Source organism: Neltuma alba, unplaced genomic scaffold, assembly GCF_004799145.2.
Source record: "Neltuma alba isolate B1F8T4 unplaced genomic scaffold, ASM479914v2 tig00004445_pilon, whole genome shotgun sequence".
Classification (NCBI taxonomy): domain Eukaryota; kingdom Viridiplantae; phylum Streptophyta; class Magnoliopsida; order Fabales; family Fabaceae; genus Neltuma; species Neltuma alba.
The window spans coordinates 7473-18556 of record NW_021633709.1 but is presented as its reverse complement, the minus strand read 5'-3'; the positions used below and the strand labels follow the sequence as shown (position 1 = coordinate 18556).

The 11084-nt window shown below is 35.7% G+C and overlaps 1 pseudogene; it reads right to left on the bottom strand.

Moving 5' to 3' along the window:
- Positions 1-2927: 2927 nt before the first annotated feature.
- LOC114744780 (dynamin-related protein 3A-like) lies at positions 2928-9690 on the bottom strand (annotated as a pseudogene).
- Between the last annotated feature and the right edge of the window lie 1394 nt (positions 9691-11084).

Below are 11084 nucleotides of genomic sequence, written 5' to 3'. Positions count from 1 at the left end.
AAACGTTTCACATTTCTTATAATTAACTAACTTATCTAACTTCCTTAATTTTATCAAATTAGTTAAATGGGTTTTATATTAAGGACAGGAGGAGTAGCTTAATAGAATCCCAATCTAGCCGTTGTAGTGATTCGACTTCTGAATTCGAGAGTATTTCAGCCGATCAATTATGCCGTGCCACTGTAAATGAAACGGCTAAATTTGCCTTTATATTCAAAAATTAAAATCGCTTCATTTGGATTGGATTTTTGGGCTAAAGAAAAGAATCTATTATGGCCTTATGGGTTCAGGTCCAAATATTATGGCCTTGTGGGTAATAATTATAATTATGAGCGTTGGCAAAAAACACTATAATTATAATTATAATTATAAATCTTGCGGGTTTTGTTTCCAATCTTTTAAAAAAAATAGTGGACTTAGTTGGCAAAATATCAACCGATTTTGATGCGGGTGGTTAGCATGATTTTATTTTGGATTAATATAAATTTAGTTTTTTAAATTTGAACCAATTTTGATATTGATCCCTGGAATTTCAAACACAGATATTAATCTATGAAATTTTGACAGTTAAAAAACGTTGGTCCCTAGTACTTTTACACTGTTAGCTTTGACTTAGATGGCACTAACACCGTTAACTTAATGAGATGACACATGAGCTGGGACATATGTGGCTTGATACATGGTCATACATAAAGCTAAAGAGAGAGAAAAAATGACAGTTGAAGGCGAGCTTAAAGACAGTGGGCGCGGTGCATGAGTAGCCATAACCCAACTTGACGTAGCTTGACGGGCTTTAGGAAGTCCAGTAAATGTCGCTCGATTTTGAGGATGACAGAGGATGAGTCCTTGAAGTCCATCTCAGCTCTTAATCTCTCTTTTATCCATTTCCATGTTGCTGATTGTGCTTCCCATTCTCTCTCTTTCTCTTTCTCTATATCTCGCCTGCGCTGTGTAATATATTTTTTTAATTGAGTTTTTCACTTTACTGGAAGCTGAACTCCAAGTGACTACCCAATAAAAGCACAAATGATCAAACAGAACTCATCTTTTTTTTCCTTTAATGAAGGATAAATATTAATCAAGAAAGGATATGAATATATTGAGGGGACAAAAAAAGTATTAATATTGTTCATGAATATATTGATCTTATCTAGAAAGAAGGGGGGAAAAAACAAATAAATGGGTTTAAAAAGTGCACTACAGAGAAATAAAAACACAGTGGTTGAGATTGGAAAGCAAAGGGAAGTTTAGTGCAGAAGGATCGATGAAGATGGGGGCTATGCCGCCACATTATTTTATTAGCTCTGTTTCTTGTCTCAAGAACAGAGACAAACAGAGATGTAATTTGAGTTGTAACTTGGTATTATTTTACTTGGATGTCATCAATTTTAATAATGTCACAGTAGTATCATAGTTGGATGCGATGAATTTTAGTTGCATATAATAGCAGCTCGCAAGGCATCATCAATACAACACACATTATAAGTGGAGCTAGCACCTGTCAACACGAGTTTTTCTTTTCATAACATGATATATAAGCTGCTAACTGAAAGAAAAAAAAAATCAACTTACTAATCTTATTCCGAGATCTAATAACCAAAGCATATGACATGCCCTGGAGATGAATGCATCATAAGCAAAACTGTAGTTGCTGTGAAGTGGAGTCCTGTGTACCATTCTCTCGTCCACACATAAAATATTGCCTTGGATCATGGAGTTTTCCTTTTTTGAGTGAAACGAGGTGTATTATTGCAAAGTTACTGTCTTGGGTGAATTAATGGGAGAGATCAACAACGTATTTGCTGTCTCTGTTTCTATTGTTCTGTCGTGCATGAGTTTTGCTTCAACTGTAGCTTTTCTTTTCTTTCTTTAACTTTAAGTCTAGGTCATCACGCCACACATGTGCTAGCTTATGTGTCTACCTCATCAGGTTAACGATATTAGTGCCATCTCAGAGAGAGTTAACGGTATAAAAGTACTAGGGACCATAACAACCAAAATCTCCGGACCAATATCATGAGTCTGAAACTTTAGGGACTAATACCAAGGAAGTTTTATTTTGCATTTAATTAAAATATACCCTTATCAGATTGAAAGATGATAAGATTGTAAAATGGCTATTTTAATTTTAATTTTAATATATCAGAGATGATGGCACAATCATCTAATCAATAAGCTCACTTTGATAGACATTAAATAAAAGAGGGAAAAAAAAAAGAACAGAGATTTTTTTTTCCTCCCAACAACATAGAATTTTAAAACATCAAGATTGCATGCAATTACCGGAAGGTTTTGCATATATCTAAATATTTTAACCCATGTCAAATGTCACATCATTTTTTTAGATCTAGCATGACGGTTTCTGTTAACTGCTTGATGACAAAAGTAATGACAAAAAAGATTTAATGTTAAAAATTAAAACAGATTAAATTTTAATTTCAAAATGCTAGGGATTGATACAAACTTTACACAAGTATTATATATTTTAGCGAATAAATATTTATTCATTTTTTTTTACAATCCACCAACTTTTTATGAAGCTGCTCTTTGGCATTGAATTGCTTCATTCAACCTGACCATTTTAAAACTTTTTAAGTCAAATACCTAGATAAGGAGAAAAAGCCCCCCCCAAAAAAAAAATAATAATGGCGACGTTGTCTGTTGTTATCTCTTTAAGGGAATCACAATAACTAAAAACCGAAGTCAACCATAGAAAATGCTATAAATAATATCAGACCCCAACAGGATAAGGCTAGAAGATATACATGCATATCATTTATTGAAAACTGTTTCCTACAAATGGGATAAAATCTGCTTTTGTTATTCCTTTTAGAACCTCGCAAATAAAGCCAATGCTATATTAAGGGACAAAAGAGAACCTTTTGTAAAACCAAGTAGCAACTTTTAACAACTTCCCACCGGCCAGCTCAACAACCATGCTCTGCCAGCTCATAAATCAACCACGGATTAAGAGCCCGACGGCGTCGCAGTTCCAACCTCCCCCGAGTAAGAAGACCTTCTCTAGAATTGCTTGCAGAACCTGTTGATGAAGTCGGCATTTGACGAATATTAGGCTGACCACTTGGTTTACACAAACTGTAACCCCTTTCAACTGTTTCAGCTTCCAGAGGTAGTCCATTCAACTCCTACCAAGAGGAAATACAGCTATCAGGAGCCAACCACATTTCATTACTCCAAATTTTGTTCTCCTAAAAGTCAGTGGACTTAAAAATAATAACTGAAACAGAATGAAAACATAATTAAGAGTACCCAATCAAGCAAAGGAACACCATGTATCATGATTATCACAAGAACATCAGAAAAACAATCTCAATTAGAGGAGAACCTAACTTGGCATATAACAGAATGGAAACCCAATTAGATGCTATTGCTGGTTAAAATAAGACTACTGACTACCCACATTAAAAGCCTGTTGATAAATTTGGAGCATTTCTCGACAGTGCCTTTTTTTCCTAGCTACTTCATGAGGTTCTCGCAACATCTCTTCAAACAGGTTCTCTCTAAATGGCAACATATAGAACGCAGTCGACAAGACAACTTCAGATAATCCTTGAAGAATTATATGAAGACAAAACTTCAGATGATCCTTGAAGACTTACATGAATTTAGAGGGCTATGGTCACAGTAAATCACCTGTAAAGCTTTTGAATAAAAACGTTGTGCAGGTTTCGTTTTGTATTGTTTACCTGCATATGGTTCAGCAATGTCAGAATTGAATAGCTTTGAAAATTCAGGAACACAAACACTTAATAGTTCCAACATATTGGACATAGAGAATATAGTCGATATTTAAAAGGTTTAAAAAAGAAAAAACATACACAAACACCTTACGTCATGCATCAAAATAGTGGTTGAAGTCATTTATTCTAAGCACAAAAAAAATGCCGCCTGGCAGCTGTTAGAATAAGACAAAAGAAGCACCTAATAGATTTCGAATGTATGTATCATACACCCACCATTTTCCATACTTCATCGGTAAGATGATATCCATCATATTCATCACATATTTTTACCAGCCACTTACTCTGATCCTTACCATCCCTATGGTATGAATGCAACTGACCAACCAATCTACATTATGTATCAAAGTTTATAAACATGAAATTTGCAAAGCTTGGTAGAAGGACATGAAATACCAAGAAGTGCATAATTGTTTTGGTACGAAGTTCTGAACATTCCTTCTATCAATGTCGTAACATGATCTCAAAAGAAACTTCATGGCTGCAATCTCAATAGCTTGTGCCTCTGAACTGCTCTCAGATCACCTCAAGATAGGAGGGGGCTACATGGACCCAAGCACATTAGGCAAATTTACATGCAAGCAGCATTTGATTCAACTAACAAATTAATAGATATACCTCTCTTAAATGGATCATAGAGAAGGACTGTTCCATCACATGAACTTTTTCGCTATGTCCTGTACTGCTGTACTCTCTGTTGCAGATGCACAGTTATCACCACCAAAAATGGATGAAATAACCAAACTTGATTTACCGGAGGTTCCTGGGGGGGGGGGGGAAAAGGAAGCATCACAAAATTTATATGATGCCAATACTCACTGGTAAATCCAAAGAACATGCTGGGTATTTAATAATCAAAAAATAATATGAATGAAGACGTATCACCAATCCACAGAAGACTTGGACTTTAAATGGTAAAAAAGGATTACCAGAGGATGCAGCCCTTTCAACATCCAATGCAGGACGAAGAACCTGTCAATAATTAGTTTCATACAAACTAAGTAAAAACTACGGGATGTTAATTAAGCGAAAGTAAAAATTACAGTCTAACCCATGATTTGATACAAAACAAATTGACCACCTGTGGCTTATAATGCATCATTCATTTTGTTATCAATGAGTTGCCTTCATCTATATTTCAACAAAAATATTTATGCAAGTGTTAAAACAATAAGTTGTCACCCTTTCTTTCTGTCTTCCTTTCCAGCAAAGAGGAAATTAAGAGCAAAAGCACATGGAAGGAAAGCAACTCCGGCTAACATAGTGGAAGGTAGATCAGAAAAAATGAACAGTTTTATTGCTAGAAGTTTGTTTCCCTTGTCGCTTAAAACATTTCATAGTGTTTGGAGACTGTTATTGAAGCCTATAGTTTTTGTTTCCACTCTTAAGCCAAAGGAATGGGCCGGGCTCCAAAGATAATGAGATTGTTCAGGGTGTAAGTAAAACATACCTTCATCAATGAAATAAGTAATCATCTTGGATAATTTTTACTAGGACTAGAAGGGGGTAGGTGGCAATTAAGCAAATCATAAGGAGTTAATGAAAGAATTAAAATATTTTTCTCTTTTTTACGCCTAGGGGCGGTTATTTTTAACCAATTCACAAAGTGTAAAATGTAGTTTATTCTCCGGTAAATATCTTGAATCCTTAAAGCTAAAGAAATAAACTGTTCATGGATGGAAAATATATACTCTAATTGACAAGACACGATTCCAGGCCCCAAAAGAATGATAAGACAATTACATACCTGATCAGCCACGAATCCATTAGCTTGCCTGCTATTGGATATTAGCAAGGGTGGAGAGACATGTTAAGGAGTGAGAGTAAATTATAACCCACTACATAGACGTATATGGATGAAACTTAATGATCTGATAAACAATTATCGATACCCTCTGCCTTGAAACTGAGGGAGGAAACCTAGAAGATTGCATCTGTCGCATTCCAATCTCTAATGACTTACTTCCACCAATAAAATTTGGGTGAGAAGTATTACTGCATCTGTCATTGTAAATTTGCGGCATTTTGAATATCTACCATTGATTGGCCACTAATGACATGATTATAGCAGTAGATAGAGAAGGTAGAATCAATGAAGCATATATGGATATGCCCTTCTATCTTTAAAAGAATTTGGATTCCCACTTACCTCCATTTCAATAATGTGCCCAAACATATTCTCTGAGGGTTCAAGACCACCTTGCAGAAAGTTACATATGACTTCATCAATGTGCTTTCTTAAGAAAGGGAACCGCTGAGGCTCATTCACCATACAGCAATGGCTGATCTGAAGAAACCATATATATATATGTATATATAGCGAGAGAGAGGGGTATGTCAATGGGACGGCGAAGTAAGGCGCAGCAGAAATGGCAAGCCATTAAGCCCTACCTTTATTAATTCATCATATATAAACCTCGCATATTGAAGGCTTGGATCCAATGGCTGAGCTATTTGTCTTCTCACAAGAACTTCAAATGGCACCTAGTTGCATGAAAACAGATTTTGGGGGGGAGTCCTTAAGAAGGAACGGAAGTCATTTAATTGATATACGAATTCAGAATAATTTGAGCTCAGAAGGTTTATTAAAAAAAATTACAGGAAATAGCATAGGGGGGAAAAAGAAATCTAACAAGACCTACTTCAGGAACAAACAATGTTGATCTAGGTCCAGTAGCGTTTTGTATGGCAATTCGAGTATCACCATCAGTCAAATCCTCACACGGATCAACTTCCTGCGAGGTTCATTCAATCTCATCAAGTTCAAAGAAACCAGCCTATGTTTTTGATCCAATTGTAAAAGCTTTAATTCTGTTTTATCACATACAGTTTCCGTGCAATAACTAAGGCTGAGATGTTGACCTTAACAGCCTCTCCCAAGTCTATTTAGCTCATGTGTTGACTTTTTACATTCAATAATAAATAGCCCATCTGGGATTTGTTCAAATTCAATATAATACAAGATAGATCAATTTTTCAAGGGCTTCTGACACTTCAAAATTGTGTCATAATTTAGGATATAAATTAATCAAAACCTGACAGTAAAAAACATTTTTAAGTGTTCAAGATTTATCTAGTGCTATGAAAGAAAGGGAGAACCGAAAAATTCAATGGTTTCAGGTGCATCCCACAGGCCTTTCTGCATTTTATATATGACAGATTTTGAAGAAAAGAAATTATTAATGAAGAAAAAATGTCTAGAATTCTTAGTGGCTCTTGGGAATGCAACCCTGTGTGTGACGTCCATATTCAATACAATTAAAATTGCCACAGCACAAAAGCAAAAATATTCAAATCACTAAAAGGGTTACCAAGAGACTCAATCAATCATCATTCCACACGAAATGAAGAAAAACATTCTTGAGACCAAAAGAAGACATATCCCATGGAATATGAAAGGAAGAACTCCAATTGTTGACCTATTGATCATGGCAAATCATTTAATGATTTCAGTAATATTTATTATGATCCTAAATAGATTTGGTCACTTACACTTAAATCACATGGATGAAATAAACAACTTCAATAGTTCATTTAACCATTATCATTGCTTTCTTCACTAAAAATATTGGTCAGATTGCTCCAATTTGTTGTTAAAATGGCTAGAGAATTCAGGATGAGTTTCAAAACATCATATAAAATTAAAATATATATATTCTTTGGTGTCTATTTTCCAATCTGCAAATTCAACAAACACATGAACGCAGATTCAGACATTAGCAACTTGGTTGGGGGGAAGTTGATGCTGGTTTTGATATGTAAAATTCCTTAGCGAGGAAGCCACAATCTAGAGATTCGATTATTTCAGAATGCAGATTAGATGTCCAAATCAAATGTCTATGTGAAACATGGTAAACAGAATTATAAGTTGCAATACCTTGTGTCTAGCTTTCACTCAATTTGGTGACTATCTATAGACTAAAGCAGAAGATTTTCTTTACCTTCATGCTGTCAACACATACAAAGTAAATCGTGACGAAGAATGAATTAATTCAGGCATACACACATAGATTTTGGCATAGAATCAATATAAATATGACGACTGCTCAAGTAAATACAAATGTATATACCTCTAAGCACTTCATGAATATTGATTGAAAAATATAGTGAATTCTTGCTCCTCCAGAAAGCTCAATTGTAGACATGTCCTCGTTTCTCCCCTCTACTATGGAGGAGAATGCTGTTTCAACAACAAAAGGTTGGAAATACCATTACCAAACTAGTAAATTAAATCATATGTGGAACATCGGTCAAAAACTATAAAGGAAGGGAAGTATTAGTGGGAATATAGGATATCAGTTAACTGACATGAAGGTTGTTAAGAAGCCAAGAATCCAGAAGGTAGGAATAGTAAGGTACCTTCACAGTATTTTGAAAGAATATTCAGAAGGAGGGCACCCTGACTGGAAAAAGGAAACCGTCAAACCGAATTAAAATAGCCAGCAAAAGTATACAACATTGTGGGTGCCATCTGCTATAAGAAATAAATTTATACAGTAATAAAATACAAGTCTGAAAGACACATTCAAATGCTAATACATGCCTTGGACTCAGTGATTTCTCCATGGCTCACAAGCTCCTTTGCAAAAACAACCAGTGCGTTGCTTATAAGTGCTCTCAACTCTGGAAGCACTGACGTGATATGTTGTGCAAGAATCTACAGATAAATGAGCCCAAAGTATTTTGTCACCAAGTAGTCAACCAGATACCGAAGTAGTCACTCCCAACAATGACAGAAATGACAGAAACTAACTTCCAAAGCATAGCCCCTAACAAACTTGTTAAAATAAGATTTCAAGATCAAGAACACTCTTTGCAATTTTTCCTACATTTTGTGGTAAAAGGAAATTACTAAATAATACCAGGGAGAAATTTTTCATCCATGTGTAAAGTTGAACATCCTAACAGAGAAAGGAACTAAGAGAATTGTTTCTTTGAATGAGTAAGCGCATGCTATCCTATCAGTGGAGAAAAATCAATGGTGGTGCTTTGGTTTGATTATTCCACGACTGGGTTGTGTCTCGACAGTCACGCAAAACGTGGAGGATACTCTCAGTACTGGTGTTGCACCAGCTATAAGTGTCACAGGCACATATCATTCTCTTCTGCCCTTCCTCATTTGTCAGATGCCTATTACTCTCGGTCCTATTATAAGACCCAATTTGACTTTTATTTGGTCCTAATTATAAGACCCCAATCCATTTTGTCTCTTATATTTATACATTTTTTCCAAGATAATCCTTCTAATAATGATAGTTTTAGCCAATATACTTAATTAGCAAGGATATTTTAGGAATGACAACACTTATTTATTATAAATAACCAACTTAACTTACTTCTTTAATCTCCTCAAATAAGTCAATTGGGTCTTATAATTAGGACCGGAGGAGTATTTCCTACTAGCCACAGAAAGGTTTTGACGTGTTGAGGCGTGTGAAGTGTCCATAATCTACTCCAGTTGTTTGGTCCCTGTTGAGTTAGAATATCTCAAATGGTTTTGTATGCGGACTTAACAGTGAATAAGCCACTTTTATTCCATTTCCATCTGTAAGTCTGATTCGCCGCGTCCCATTTTGCACCCTCAGACACTTAATCCCACGTCTTTTTAATACCCAACCATATGTTGGATCCAGACCTTCTTTTATCTCTCGAGCATTGTACCTTGGACACACTTGTACTTACCTCTTACTACCCGAACCCAAAAAGCATCCTTCTTCTTAATCAAGGTCCAGCCTGCCTTCATAAGAAATGCATGGTTTCGATCCTTAGCGTCTCGAATGCCCAAACCTCCTGCCTTCTTCGGTTTACAGACATTCTCCCAAGCAATCAAGTGAGTTCGTCTCCTTTCTGACGTCGAACCCCATACAACGTTACAGTTGCATCTATTGAGCTCATCTGTTGTACCTGTCAGAATCGACGACGTCTGCATTGTATAAGCTGGGATGGCCGAGGTGACAGAAGATACAAGGGTGACTCTACCAGGAGAGATAAAGAATTGACTTTCCAGCTTCTGAGCCTTCCTTTAACCTTGTCTAGCTGCTACTTCATGAAACGTCTCCTTTTTACCTTTTTGTGATGGAAGGGTACCCCTAAGTACTTCCCCAGATCAACCGTAAGTGTGAACTCGAGTAAGTCACTCAGCTCCGACCTCCTATTGTGGTTCACATTCTTTGAGAAGAAGATTCTTGATTTCTGAGCATTTACTTTCAAACCAGAGCTGCACAAGAGTCATTGAGACATGACTTGATGTCTGTGAGGCCTAAAAAAAGTAATAATATCTTCAGCAAAAAAAAAAAATAAGTGAGAGGGGGGCCAGTCTTACTTAAACAGAATCGGTTTCCAAGTCCCATCATTGATTTTTTCTTGTATGAGGTGCGCCAGCTTCTCCATACACATGACGAAGAGATAAGGAGAGATAGGGTCACCCTGTCATACCCCACGAGATGACAAAAAGCTCTCAGCTTTATACCCATCCCATAACAACTGGAGAGAAGCAGAAGACACGGAGCTAAAGATAACTTCCACTAAATTTGTATGAAGATTCAGCTCAACAAGGCATTGTTTGAGAAACCTCCAGTTAATCCAATCGTAAGCCTTCTCTAAGTCAATTTTAATTGTCATAAAATTCTTTTTTTCTTGTCATATGTCTCACAGAATGAATAACCTTTCCTGGGCCACAATGAGTTTCAACATCTTTTCTTCGTTCATATATATATATATATATATCTCTATGTCTGCTAATGTTATCAATGCTTTCTTCATTTCTCAAGTTTTGACGGATTGGTAATTTAGGGATTTCAAGCAGCTGGTGATATTGTTAATCTCAGTGACCGGTAGCGTTTGAATAATACTTGCTTGAATGAGAAAAGAAAAATAAAAAAGAAGCCCAATAAATAATTAATTGTGCATAAATTTTGATTTATCACTAGTCAGCATATTGGATAAATTGATGAAACTATCATCTCAATGTACTTTGGGCTCATAAAATAAACTCCAAAATTACATAACTTTAAAAGGTTAACAGTTATGACATCAACGGTGGATTGATTTGCTTCCGTGTATGAATTCTTATAATTCTATTTATATTTCAATGTTTAACATAAAATATTCTCCTTGTTCTTTTGCATGTGCTTAATGTTCAGCTCCTTTATTGTTCCCGTTTCTTCACGCACGCACACTTTGAGTTTCTAAGTCCGTTATATAATGCAGCATCTCTGATTCTAACTATATCTTTTACTCCTCTTTCTTTAATATAAGACCCCATTAACAAATTTAATTAGATTAAAGAAGTTAGGTAAGTTAGTTAATTATAAGAAAAATGAC